The sequence below is a fragment of the Miniopterus schreibersii genome (genome assembly GCF_964146895.1).
Source record: "Miniopterus schreibersii genome assembly, chromosome: 7".
NCBI classification, from domain to species: domain Eukaryota; kingdom Metazoa; phylum Chordata; class Mammalia; order Chiroptera; family Miniopteridae; genus Miniopterus; species Miniopterus schreibersii.
The window spans coordinates 47,729,415-47,744,937 of record NC_138108.1 but is presented as its reverse complement, the minus strand read 5'-3'; positions in this window follow the sequence as shown (position 1 = coordinate 47,744,937).

The window sequence follows — 15,523 nt, the reverse complement described above, 5'->3', positions numbered from 1 at the left end:
GACTAGGACATTGCGGAAACCAGATGCAGTAGCAATGGGGTAAATTATTTATTAGCACATCAGACTAGAGGTGTCAGGAAAATCTGTTTGAAGCATGACTTCTGAGTTATCCAAAGATTTGATAAGAGTTAGTTAGGACAAGGTCATGTTGGAGAAAGTAGACGTATCGGCAGAAAGGACAAGAGGAGCAATGCTTGGTATATGAGTATAATGAAAAGGTATTCAAAGTTGGTGAATCATAAAGTGCCTGGCAGAGAGTGCTTGGGAAAGAGACTAGAGACATGGGCAGTAACCACATTAAAGGGGGACCTGAAGGTCAGGTGGAAGAACTTTGATGCTGTCATAACAATGTGTCAAGCAGAAGAGAACCATGTTTAGGTTTACGTGTAGCTGGGATGCTCGAATGTCCAGTAAAGTGCAGAAAATGACCTGAATTTGGGAGCCAAAGCAATTGTAGAAAGGTAGGCACAGAATGAGATCAAACAAACGAACCTGGATACTTGGCAAAGAAGCAGGGGGGAGATACAAGAATTAAGATTTGAGTGGGCAATAATTAGTTCAGTTTTTGACTTGTTGAATGAATCTTGGCTGAGAACACTGGTTAGGAATCTCAGTACTTAGGTGGCAGTTGAAAGCAGGAACATGGAGAGCTCACCAAGGTGAGTATATAGAGTAAGGTAACAGTAGACCAAGAATGGGATCCTGAAGAATTTTTATGAATTGAAGAACAGTATCAAGTAAAAGTCCTTTAAAGAGACAGAGAAGGAAAATGTCAGACATTTAAAACGAGATTGACAGACTGTGGTGTTACGGAAAACAAAACGTTTTTAGAACAACTGAATGACCCAGAGTCTTACATTTATGTTGAAGTTGTAGGAGAATTAGATTCAGAAGAAGAGGAGACTAAGAGAAAGGAGGAGGGGAAGGAAGAGGAGGAAAGAAGGTAAATAAAGAAAAATAATTGGTGTCACATTTTTTTCTGTGCCAGGTGGTGCTGTTAAGTGCTTTATATGCATCATCCCATCAAGTCCTCCAAAAAGCTATAAGAAACAGGTACTTTCATTGTAATATTCATGTATAATATAATTGGCAGTTGGTTCCCAGACCCAAGAATTCCAGGTCAGTTTTCTGCTTTAGTTCAGTAGTCACTTCATAAACCTTGGAATACTATAACCCTGAAGTTTACATGATTTATTTCTTTTGGGTGCCACTTATAGAGTTATGGTAGGGTTTCCTGTATTATTTCCATTTTTCAGATGAGAAGACTACGATTTTGAGCGATTAAATGACTTTTCTTGTCACAGTCATGAGAACACCCAGGGGAGGGGGCATTATTTTCATCAGATCCCACTATGATGGCTAATTTGATATGTCTACATGACCAGGCCATGCGGTGCCTAGATATTTGGTTAACATTATTTTGGTGTATCTGTAAGGGTGTTTCTGTCTGAGATTAACATTTGAATCAGTAACCTTAGTAAAGCATATTGTGCTCCCCAACATATGTCAGCCTCATCCAATCCATTGAAAGTCTCAATAGAACAAGAAGGCTGATGGAGGGACATTCACTCTGTCTGTCTGACTGTCTTCAAGTTGGGACATTGATTTCTCCTGCCTTCAGACTCAGACTCAAACTCAGATTCAGACTGAAATTTACACCATAGTTCTCCTGTTTCTCAGGTCTTTGGAGTTGGACTCAAAGTATACCATCAGTCTTCTTGGGTCTCCAGCCTGCTTACTGCAGATCTGGGATTTCTAAGTTTCTATAAACACATAAGTCAATTTATACATACACACATATGCAGCTTCTATTGAATTTGTTGCTCTGGAGAACCGTGATTAATATACCCACCCACCTCCACTTACCAGCTAACTCTAAATTAGCCTACTAAATGGTACAGTGCTTGCTACTTAAGTGCAGCTTCAAAAGCCCTTCTGCACAAAAATGCTGGAGTTGTCACTGGTCACAAGGACTGTGTTAATTAGTGTATAACAGTATCATGAACTTGAGAATACTTTATATTCCTTAAATACAGAACTAATTATTCTTTAAATGTCCTACTTAATCTGCTTCTGTTTCTAGAGTTGTGTGTTCCATAAATGCAAAATGGAAAAGTTTCTCCTTTTGATCGCTCTTAGATTATGCACTGACAAATAAGGGAACTTCACAGGATCAGCATTAGAATCTCCCAGAGACTCTGTATCAGCTCATTTTTCCTCAGAGGCAGAAAAAAAGTGACCTATTTGTTAAGTCTGTTGCTCATTTCCATATATGCAGCACTAATTAACATTGAAAAAGCTCCACTTTCCTCCTTAAAACCTTGATAAGAACTGGATATTAAAATAACATAGTCCAACTATAGTCAATGAGCAGCTTCATGACAGAAATTAAGACATTGGTGCCCACGATATTCCAACAGAGAAAAAATGCTGAAGTTTCTGTCAGTCATCCATGATTTCAAGTTAATAGTATAATGCTGAGTTTTTAAAAGGTAACTTATAAGCAAGCACATTAAAAGGAGGTATTGATAAACCAAATTGCTCTTCATGAAATCAGATTTTATGTCTTGCATACTATATTCCCTCCTTGTGTGCCAAAAAGACCTTGGTTGGAAAAACCCTAAATTTAAGACTGATTTGGGGAGAGGAGCTCTTTGCCATTTTCCATATGATAATTTTCTTTCACTGGGAAGTGATGAGATGGATAAACTGACCATAGGGTTTCTACAGTATTGCTCTCTGAGAACATGACTGATTCATTACAAATTATACCAAAGGAAGAAGTATAAACAAGGAATATTTTACAAAATGCATATATTTTTCATTGCAGCCTGGAGAAATAATACATGCAATATATTTGATAATATTTCAATTAGAAAATGGAGGAAGCATGCATCAAAGTTCCCCCAACAAGGGAAAAAGTTCTAATTAGGTATCATTACTATCCATTTAATTAGGTTTCAAAGAGAGGGTTGGTCCACATGACCTCTTGGAAGCAGACATCAGGTCATGCCACAGAATTTGGCCACGCCTGAAACTTTGATTGTGCATACTCCTACTAAGAGGGGAGATTTCAACTGCTTGGTCTTTAGAAACAAGAAACTCCATCAGTGAGAAATCAGAGTAGCAATATCTGATTTTTATTTAAAATTATTTTTGGAAAAAATAAAAATGTTTTTGTTGAAAAACCTCCTGAGTGATTTCTAACACTTGAACTTCTGAATTTTTTAATTTGTTTCACAGCGTATCAAAGAAATTCATAAATTCAGGTCCAGAGAGTAGAAGGTAGTTTCTATTTGTTGATGGAAGTCCCTAGAATATCACAATGCTCAAACTAAGCTTTGCACAAAGTGACTTCTCTAGATTTGATGAATGAAATTTCCTCCTGTGATAGAAAAAAAACTAAACTTTTTAAAAAATGAGAGCCGATGAGTGAGCCTTAACATTTATTGTATGTGGTTCAAGAAACAGGTATAAATAGTATCTAAATACAGACCAAGAAAGAGTTTATTTCAAACTGATATTTAACAGGAAAATGAATTTGAGAATCTGGGGTTTTCTCCCAGTATGTCTAGGATTTCATTTGACATTTACGATAACGGTTGGATGACTTTCAGTACTATTAGAAAATTTTATCCACATCTAGAGAGATTTCTTTTTATTTTCCATCATCAGTTACTTACCCATTGTTTCAGTATTAAGAACTTGCTGTATTCAGTCAGTTCCGGAAGAGATACGCTGTTGTCTTCAGCCATGCTCTGGGGTCTGTACTGGAAACAGGGGCGCCGAGCTATTGTCCAGCCTTCCCTCTCTCTCCACAGGAGAGATAACCCAGTGTTCACCTATAATGAAAATACAATAAAAGAATACTCTGGGAGCACAGGGGAAGGAGCGTTGTATCTGCTCTGTTTGACTTGGACTTAAAATAATGAATAAGCTTTTACCAACTCCTTTGTCCACTCTTCTCCCACCAAGCCTTCCTCCAGTTCATTCTCCTCACAGCCAGATTTTGTTTTATAAATGAATATAAGGTTATACGCTTCCCCTGCTTATGTTCTCCGATGGCTTCCATTGCACTTAGAATAAGATCGGTGTCCTCCCCATGGCATGCAAGGCCCTCCATGATCTGGCTTTGACCTTTCCAGCCCCTTCTCACCTCTCTCCCTTGTCCATTCCAGTCTTTCTCTCCCTCACAGTCAAAGCCCAAACCCACAGCAGGCCCTGGCATCTGCCGTTCTCACTACATGGAAACCCTTCCCCTTACCTTTTTTTTTTTTATCCTTACATGAGCACATGCTTCCATTGATTTGAGAGAGAGAGAACGTCAATGTGAGAGAGAAACATCAATCTCTTGCTTCCCACCCTCTCCCTGACCAGGGATCGAACCCACAACCTGGGTATGTGCCCTGACTGGGAATCAAACCCACGACCTTTCGGTATACAGCACGAAGCTCCAACTAACTGAGCCGCACCGGCCAGGGCTCCCCCATATCTTTAATAGCCTGCTTCTCCTCATTCAGCTAGTAGCATAAATGCCACCTTCTCAGAGATGCCTTCATGGACCTCCCTGTTTAAACCCTCTCTAAAGTACCACCCAGTTTTATTTTGTTTCTTAGCATTATCTGAGAATAGTGTGCTATTTTTTATGTTCTGTTCTGCCACACCACCCCTATACTCATGGAATGTAACTTTCATGTTCACTATGTATTTTCAGTTCTACAACAGGGCCTAGCACATCCCAGGAGACCAGTAATTATTGTTGAACACATGAATCATGATCATTACATTTTCAGACTTTTTTTCTCCATTTTAAATAATAGTAGAGAATCAGGTTGAATTTTCTCTTTGTACAAGTGAATATACCAATTAATATTTTGGTGCAGTCTTACTAAGTTAATGATCAGTTCTTAAAAGAGGGCCAAATGTAACATAATAAAAGAAAAGATGTAGTGTTCATGGCATTTATTCCTTAGAGTCCTTGGACGGTGCTGTTAGCCCATCATGGCACTAAATTCACAAATGTAAGAAAAATTAAAAATAAATTACTCCCTCCTCTTTTTATGTTTTCAACAGTACCATTGTCTTTGAGTGTTCCCCAAAGGGGGTACATGAGGTCAGTTTGCACATAACTAGCAAGGTTGAAACACTATTTCAGTTTTGTTGCAATCTTCCCTTTATGGGAAGGCTAACATTCCAATATTATTAAAAATGCAAACCAATAAGACATGAAATGGCTTGCTTATTGCTAACATTTATGCAAAACCACTTAAAATGTTAAAAATATTGATCTCCTACCCTATGTAGCAATTAATGCGGCACAGATGACGACAATTGTTATTTTCCACTGGAAAATCACCAGCAACCCACACATTCTCTTCTACTTAATTAACACAACTATATATATCCTTCAAAGTCACAGGAAACTGGTGTAATTGCTTTTGTAAATTCAACGAGTCTCCAATGAAGAACAGATTGCTAAATTAAATTCAAGTAATTTGAAGCTTTAAAAGAAATCAGAAATATAGACATTCTTGCCCCTGTATAGTATGAGGTGATGTAGAGGTCAGGAAAAGAAAGAAAAAGTAAGAATTGCTAGACAAGCCTTTGATTCTCTGCTGAGATATTATGTACATTTTAAAGACCATTTGTCAAGCAGACATCGTGTTATGTAAAATAATTATACTTTATAATCAGCCACAACATTGTTGGCAACATAGATGTACCCGGAATTTATTTGAAATCAAAGATTGTGTGTGTAGATAGCCCTGAAGTTTCTGAAAAACAAAAGAAAATAAAGACTGCAGAATCAAGGTGAAAAAGAGAAGTTTTAATTTTTGCTTGTTTATTTTTACCTAGAGAAGATAAAAGAGGGGACAATGGGGAAATCAGAGAGGAGAAAGGCAGAAAAAACAGAGATCAGAGAAAAGAATACACACACACAAACACACAATCCATCCTCATTATTCATGTGTCTGTGTTTGTGAATTTGCTTATTCACTAAAATTTATTTGTAACCCCAACATCAATATTCTAGACACTCCGTGGACAAGCATATGTACATACCAGTGAAAAATTTGAGGTGCTGGACACTCAGTTCCAAGAGGAGGCGAAACAAGGCTGTGCTTTGCTTTCTTGTTCAGTTCTCCTACTGTACACAAGTGTCCTGTTTGTGGTACATTTAGTGTTTTATTTTTGTACCTTTGTGCTTTTTATTGTTGATTAACTGTTCACAATGGTCCATGAGCATTGTGCTGGAGTTCTGTCTAGTGTTCCTAAGAGCCAGAACGCTGTGATGTGTCTTACAGAGAAAATATGTGTATTACAAAATATGTGTATTCATTCAAGCATGAGTTATAATGTTGTGGACCATGATTTCAGTAGCAATACATCCACAATCTATATTAAATGAAATGTCTTTAAAGAGAAATACACATAAAACAAGGCTATGTATTGAGCTATTGACAAAAAATGTGACTGGAGGCTCACAGGAACCTAGCCTTGTGTTTCTCTTAGGAGTAATGATTCAGTATTTGCTAATTCAGTTTTGCAGTGGCTTTATAAATATAACTTCTGTGAACAATGAGAATCAACTGTGAGTGTGTGTATATATATATATACAAAACCACACTGATTCTTATTATTCACACTAGTTTTGTTTTATTTGAATAAATAGAGAGAGACAAAAGCAGAAAGAGAGAAAAAGAGATAGAAGGAGAGAGCTCTCTCATGTCTTGACCAAATGTGGGTTGCTTATCTAGAGGCAGGATTAAAGTGAATAAAAAGTAACATGACTAGATGAAAGTTAATTCAGAGTAGCAAAAGACTAAATTAATCACAGAATGTAAGAAAAAGAGGGAACTTCAAGAATTTGCCTAACTTCATCATTACACAGTTGAGAGATGTGGGAATGGGCACAATGCTAAGGTAAGGCTCTGTAGCCCAACTCAGATCTCAGTCTTACCCTCTTAACGTCTATGGGCCTTATTTAATCATTCGTAAGATGGTTATAATGATATGTTCCATAAGATTGTCGTAAGAATTAAATAAGAAATAAAAGATAGTATGAGTGTGTGATTTGTGTTCAAGCATTCAGTTCAAATGTGATGACAAATAAGTGGCTCCTAGACTTACATGTACTTAGAAACTTTCTGGTGGATGCCAGTTCCCATGTCCTCTTATCCCTACTCAGTAATTTACCATCACATCATCATTCGATGGCCATTGAGGCACCAGTTGGGCTGACTTACCTCTATATACTATCACGATGGTTGGCATAAAGACATTTGTGTTCCCAATCTGTACTTCCATCGCATGGAGTACAGAGTCAAAGAAAAAGTTATGTAAGTAGATGGTTAAGAGAAAGAGGGATGTCTGCTTCAGGGTTCTCCTAAAAGAAAACCACTTCCAAAGAACAGAAGCAAGAAATAAGGTGAAGTCTCACCCACCCACTATGCAATCACCTATATTCACAAAATGGAACAGGCTTTGATTTCTGCCAGGAGAAAAGAGCAAACTAGTGTGAAATGGAAGATGTTAAACTTTTGTTTCCTTTTTTAATGCAAAAATAGAAATGACCACATCCTCAAGCCTATTTTTTCATATAAGTAAGGTTAAAATCCCTTGGATCCATTTTTGATGGAACATTCCACCAAAGCCGGAGATGGAGACCTGTTCAAAGTAAAATTAGTTAGGATTTAAGGCAACTTATTCGATCTCATTTTACACTACTAAGGAAGCCATAGAGTGAAACAAAATTACAGTGCCTTTCATATCATATCTACATGGACATGCATAGAAATTTTGTTTTAGATGTCAATAATAATAATAATATCTATTACTTCACATGTCAGAGAAATACAAATGCTATTTTAATATATTTAGCCAATCCTGTTTATCAACATTAGTAACTGGTACAGAACTGGTGGATGAAATCTACAGATTTTGTAACTTTGCATTTGGGATTAGACCCGATAACACAGGAGAGTACTTCAAAGGATGTGGCTTTCATTTTTTCCACTTCTTTCTCAAAGGGAATCTGGCAAAAGTTCATATTTTCATCTAGGGAAGCTTACCATTAAAAAAAAATTCTCTTTAAACCTATTCAGTTAGTTGCCCAGCTTGTATTAAATACAAGCTGTTTTGTACAACACTTGCTAGAAGCAAATGTGCCTGTAATATATAACTCCCATAATGGATTCATTGAAAAATGTGACTTATTTCATATTCTAAATCAAATAATTGTATATTTTAGCAATTTGCATTGTGCTTGACGTAGGTATATTTTCATGAATAGGATATACTCACTCCTCAAAAATTGGCTAACAAATGGTATTTGTTAGTATTAGTATCTAAAAATATTTCATCAAATAAAATGGTATTGTTGTTGCTGCTATTTTATAATTCCATAGTCTTACAGGTTTGGAAATATCATGAAATCACACAGGGCTATACTTCAGTAAATTGTCCTAAGTGCATACTATTTATTATATATTTGAAGGCTCCATTGTAGCTAATGAACTCTCAGTCATAAAAATTAAACACACTGATTTAAAAAATATAACAATGAGGTAATGAGATGCTAAATAAGTCATCAGGTTGACTAAGTCTAAATGTTTACTTTTATTCATTTCTAGAATAAAATGCTGGCATTTTTCTCCATCAGAGTGTAGGGTTAATGTATGAGAAGACCATTAAACTCCCATCATTTAAACATGATAACTGCCTCATGTATCTACATTATGTTTCATAGCTATTTTTAAGCCATTTAAGCTTTTCAATTTCAACTAAACATCCACCAAGAGATTTTCTGTTAAATTTAGTGCAATATTTTAAATGATCGGCACAACTTGATTTTAAATAAATTTTACAGTAAAAGTAATTTCTAAAGACATAACTTACATAATTTTCTTTACTGCGTCACTGGCTCTGAATAGTGGCTTTCAAGTTTAAATCATTAAAAATCTTTTAGAATCTCTAGGCATCTGCATTTTGTATAAATCTAATGTAAATTTTAGGGAGTTAATTGCAGCTAAAATATCAAAATAAGTTGTGGTGTATTTATGTATTTCTGGTTGCCCAAAGTAATTTGAAACAGGAAGTATTTCACAAAATGTTGTGTACACAAGTAATGCATTAGAAATATTTCAAATAAGAGTTAAAAGTATTTCTGTTTCCTGAGAAAATTTCTGATCTGCTGAGAATATTATTGGCCAGGATATTATTATGTGAACTAGTGCATCCTGGAATACAGGGGTGTGTGACTGGGAATTTGGGAATTCCACCTGGAAGGAGCAGTTGACAATGGGGGATGATTGGCTGACTCATCAACTGAAGACCCGGAGCTGAGGTGGAATACAAAGAGCTATTGATGGCTTTTGTCTGCCAGAGACAGAAGCCTAAAGGAAGGGTGACTGCACTCTCCTAGTGTCATGAATGTCATGATAGAAAGTTTTATGTTTGTTTCTGACATTAGGCAAACAAAACCCTTTTGAATAGTGAATCAGGCTCTTGTTTTGAGCCTGCAGGCTGTTTCTCTTCCTGTCGTGAGTACCGATCTGATTGCGGCTCTCTCATTTTTATGGTGTTAACTGTGTGGGGAATGTGGGTAGAAGGCCTGAGACAGGAGAACCGACCTTACTCCCCTGAGTTCACATAGCTTTTGGAGTTTTCTTCTTTTCTTTATTTCTTTTTCTTTTTTCTTTGGTGGGGAGTAGAGTAGCAGGTGTAAGGGTGTAGGAGAGAGGGAGCCTACCAATCTCTTTGCTTAAATGAACAATATGAGTTAGGTCTGCTGAAATCAGTTTAGCAAAAGACTCTTTCTTCTTTCCTCCCTGGAGAAGAATACAACACTATCACCACGGTTCAGCTTTGCTTGTCTGGGTCTGTGCAAATGGTGAAGGAAAGAGTGCTTTGAGGGAGCCCTCCCTGTTCCCTTTGGTCCCTCTGATCTGCACTCACTTGAGGTTTTGAGGTTCAATATTCGATGACTTGGCAGGAAAAGATAAATCCGTTTTTTAAAGGCATGATGAGGATTGTATTCTAGTTGAGGGAGTCACAGATTGGAAAAACTGAAGCCATTTTTAAAGCCCTTGATTCTGGCTGACTTTTAAATATATACATTCACTTTGAATTAAAGGAATCCAGAGAAATGAGAATAATTTCTGCTTTCTGTGGCCAGACTTTGAAGTGGAGAAATGTGGAACTAAAAGCAAATAGCATAACCTGTTTTAATCAAAAGGAGTCTAGCAAGAAACAATCAATTAAAGAACAGTCTGATTCTCTGCTACATCAATGTACGAAAATCTGTTAGACGCCAGATTGTGTCTCAAGACACATATGATGAACTGAAAAAAATGACCTGCTAATAGCTTTTACGGGTAATAAATGCATCATGTTATTGGTAATTCTGCAGATGGTAAATCAAGCTAATATAGAAGCTGAAACAAGCTACTTGTTAAATATAGTTCAAAATGATCTTCTCCGTTATTCAAAAACTGTATTGTACAGAAAAGAAAGATGATTACTCCTTATATTTCTGAGCATCTTAAATAGATAAACATTCCCATTCTGCAATGGAGGCATTTTAATTTTTAAACTCTTTGGAGAGAGCATGCCTGAAATAAATTTAAGCTGAGAAATGCTATGTTTATCTAGATTATGAGCAGGAACTACAATGTAAAGCCTGTGCTGAAATTGAAGTGTGACTTTACTGCATACAATGCATATTAGATGATATTTCTAATCAGCATTTGGAACACTGACTTGGTAAATTTGAACATTTTAGCACAACACATATTAAGAAACGATGGCATGATGGACATGCCACCGATATTATTGACTCTCTTGAATAGTCTCATTTGCCTAAAGAACACTTTAGCTTCAATTTTTTTTGTTGTTATAAGATTTAACATAGATAGCAACACAATTCTGGGGAGGGAAAAGAGGTTAGGAAAAGAGGAGGCAGAGGCAGGACAATGGTCCAAGAAATCACTCCTAACAGGGGAAAAAACAAAAACAAACTCAATCAAATGAAAAAAAGTTAACTTTAGAGGTGGGCAGGTCAGGTCACTGAATGTCAAATGGGTTTTCCCTATCTGGTTATATTTAACCTAAAATTCTGTTTGCCTATCTATATGTCATGTAAGTAAACTCACTGATTTTTATTAACTGGGGATAAGATTTGTTCTAAGTGTGTATTTAGTTTTTAAATAAGTAATTTCAGACATACACCTAGAAAATCCCTACTAAGGTTTATTTTTAAATAAATTTAATTTACAATGTATTTATGTGTTTTTCAGTGTGTGTGTATGTGTGTGTATATATATATATATATATATGTATATATATATATACTTGCATGTACAGAAATATACAGACATATGTGTACAACTTATAATTTTTTATATTGCTAATTCCATTGCAGCTCTAGGAAATCACAATAGCTTGTTTGGAGTAAAAGAAAAAATGTTTTCTCTTTAAGACAGTTATATTTGTTCAGTGAAATATTTCTAGTATTAGGTAGAATCAAGAATCTAGAGTCTTCAAAAATCAGATGTATTTTTGTTTTGTTAACTATTACCTGGAACATCTTGAGGAAAATCAGTTAATGCCTTAAATTTCCAGCTTTTTAACAGTAAAAAAATGTTAACTATTTACCAGTTTTCTAGGATATAACTTTGAGGAGAGTGACAGTTACAGTAATCCTATCTTTAAGCAGTGAAAAAAGGGTAAAATATCACCTCATTGGAGGAACAGATGTTTGCAATCCATTAACATCTATTAATTCACTGCAGAATCAGAAATTTATAATAAGACTATCCTAGGCCAAATTGTGAAGCTGGGGATTTTTACAATTAGCGGTCCTTCGAATTCCCATAAGTGGTCCTTTTCACAAAGATTCCTAATGTCTTCTCTAGTTCCCCATCTTTCCCTGTCTTCACTGTTTATTCAATATACTCAACCACTATAATAAAGCATTAATGAGATAATATGCCTGCATTTTCTAGAATGTTTTCAACTTAAAGTAAAACAAAAAAATATAACTGGAAGTAGCCTAAACAATAGGGACATTTATTATATCACATGACAAAATGTCCAAAGGTAGGTCAGCTCTGGGGTTCATTGATTATCTCAAGACTAGCAGCCAGTCAAGACTAGCAGACTAGTGCTGTTGACCAAAATAATCTTATTGCTGCCCGGCAGGGCATGGCTCAGCGGTTGAGGGTCGACTTAGGATCCAGGGGATCGGGGTTTGATTCCCGGTCAGGGCACATGCCCGGGTTGCAGGCTGCAGCCAATCAATGACTCTCACCATTGATGTTTCTATCTCCCTCTCTCCATCTCCTTTCCTCTCTCTGAAATCAATAAAGATATATTTAAAAAAATAATAATAATCTTATTGCTAAAATCAAATTATAAAATCTATTAATGTATACATATTTTATATCTTGCTATACAATTAATTATATTTTAATAAAACATGCAAGAATGCAATTATCCCTTACTTTTCTTTGGTTTAATGCTTCTTACCATCTGGAAATATTTTAAGACAGATAATGGGAAGGAGCAGATTTAATATATGTTACCATGTGATTCTATGATGATAAATAGTAATTCTCCCTAGTCTTGTGTTGAGGTAGGATAGAGGTACTGATAACATCGGGGGATTGTGGATTGGGAGGCAGCATCAAAAACTGGAGAAACTCTGACATTTCTTTCTACAAAATATGTTCAGTAAAGGGTATTTGAGGGGATAGCTCTGCAGTCAACTGTAACATAAAAAATTAAACCAGGAAGTAGTGAGAATGTGGTCATGATATGAGGTTCTTATTTCTTAGCAAAATCAGGTACACATAAGTATTTGACAATCTTGGCCAGAATAATGCATCGATATGTTGGATTCCTCACATGAACAACCTACTTTCCTGGACCATGGGGCAGAACTAAGTACTCCAGAGTATAAAATTTCTGTAGAGTCACAAGAGACTCCAAATAGCCAAAGCAATCTTGAGAAAGAAGAACAAAGCTGGAGGCATCACACTTTCTGATTTCAAACTATATTACAAAGCTATAGTAATCAAAAGAGTATGGTATTGGCATAAAAACAGAATACAGATCAATGGAACAGAACAGAGACCTCAGAAATACACTCACATATATATGGTAAATTAACTTTCACAAAGTCAATGAAATATACAATTGGAAAAAGGTAGTCTCTTCAATAAATGGTGTTATGGGAAAACTAAATATCCACATATAAAGACTGAAACTGGACCCATCACTTACACAACACAAAAATCAAGTCAACATGGATTAAAGAATTGACTATAAGACCTGAAAATGTAAAGCTCCTGGGAGAAGAAGCAGGGAAAAATCTCTTTAACATCCCTCTTGGCAATTATTGTTTTTGGACCTGGCACCAAGACAAAGGCAACAAAAGTGAAAATAAACAAGTGGGACTACATCAAATTAAAAAGCTTCTGCACAGCAAAGGAAACCATCAACAAAATAAAAAGGCAACCTATGGAATGGGAGATAATGTTTGCAAAGTACATATCTGATAAGGAGTTAAAATGTAAAAGGAACTTATACAACTCAATAGCGAGAAAACAAATCACTCAATTGAAAAAATGGGCAAAAAACCTGAATAGGCATTTTTCCAAAGAAGACATATAAATGGCCAACAAAGGTTTTGCTGACTCTGACCCTGGGAAGATTGAGGTAGGGCCAAGGAGGTAGAATATCATTTTCCTCTTAGCTCTTTGACTTCTTTCCCAAGAGCCTCAATAAAATGATTAGACTACATAGATAGATATAGATATATATATAGTCTAATCTAGACTATATAGATATAGATATAGATATATAGATTATATAGATATAGATATAGATATAGATATAGATGATATAGATATAGATGATGATATAGATATAGATGATGATATAGATATAGATATAGATGATATAGATATAGATATAGATATAGATATAGATACAGATATAGATGATATAGATATAGATATAGATGATATAGATATAGATATAGATATAGATGATATAGATAGATGATATAGATATAGATATAGATATAGATATAGATATAGATATAGATATAGATATAGATATAGATATAGATATAGATAGATAGATATTGCTCAGCATCACTAATCATTAGACAAATACCAATCAAAACCACAGTGAGATGTCACCTCCCATCTATTTGGATAGCAACTATCAAAAGACAAGACATAAAAAATGCTGGCAAAGATATAGAGAAAAAGGAACTCTTGTGCACTGTTGGTGGAATGTAAATTGGTAAAGTCACTATGGAAAACAATATGGAGTTTCCTTATGAAATTAAAAAATAGAACTATCATCTGATCCAGCAATCTCACTTCACAGTATGTGTCCAGTAAAAATGAAATCATTATTTAAAAGAGATATTTTACTCCCATGTTCATTGCAGTATTTTTCATAATAACCGAGGTATGGAAACAACTTAAATGTCATTGATGTGTGAATGGAGAAAGAAGGAAAGAAAAGAAAGAAAAAGACTAAGTCATAGAAAACAGAGTAGAAAGATGATTGCCAGGAAGTGGGGGGTGAGGGAAATGGATAGTGGTTGGTAAAGAGTACAAACTTTCAGTTATAAGATAAATAAGGTCTATGGATCTAATGTTTAGCGTAGTGGTTATTGTTGGTGACACTATATTATATCATTGAAATTTGCTGAGAGAAGAATTTAAATGTTTTAACCAAAAAATAAAAATAAAAATATGTGAGTGATGGGTGTTTTAATTAACTTGATATTGGAGTTCTTTCACATTGTATACATATGTCAACTCATCACATTTTTACACTTTATATTACAATTACATTTGCCAATTTTAGCTCAATAAAGTTGGAAAAATAAATACTCCAGAGTAAACCAAACATGCTATGTTCAATTAGCTCTCTTGACAAGTTCTGTCAAGAAATGTAGATATCCAACTAGTTAATTTACTGATTGATAAAATAAAAAAAATGTTTATTTTAATTTTTGTTTCTGACAACTCACTCTGTACTTCCGTGTACCAATTTACTTATATAGCTCATCTGCTTATGGATATTCATTCCTCCAGCTGGTCACAAAAGAAAAATTATGCATGAATTGATATTCTATGTTAAAAAATTATATGACCTGCTGAAAATGCTTCTTTCAGACACATTAGGAAGATAAAGCAATGAGATGGAAAACATTAATAAACCTTTAAGACAAGAACATAATGTGCTGAATCCACTGATAATCCATTGGAGCATACATGAAGTCAACAGGTGGAGAAAATTAAATATGACAAGTTGAACAAAGAAAGAAAGGTTTGGCATAGATACTTTTGTGAGCATGCTCTCCTCTTAAGACTTCTGTACAGGCCAGCCGGAGTGGCTCAGCAGCTGAGCACCGAACTACGATCCAGGAGACTGAGGTTTGATTCCCAATCAGGGCAGATGCCCCTGTTTCAGGCTTGGTCCCCAGTAGGGTGAGTGT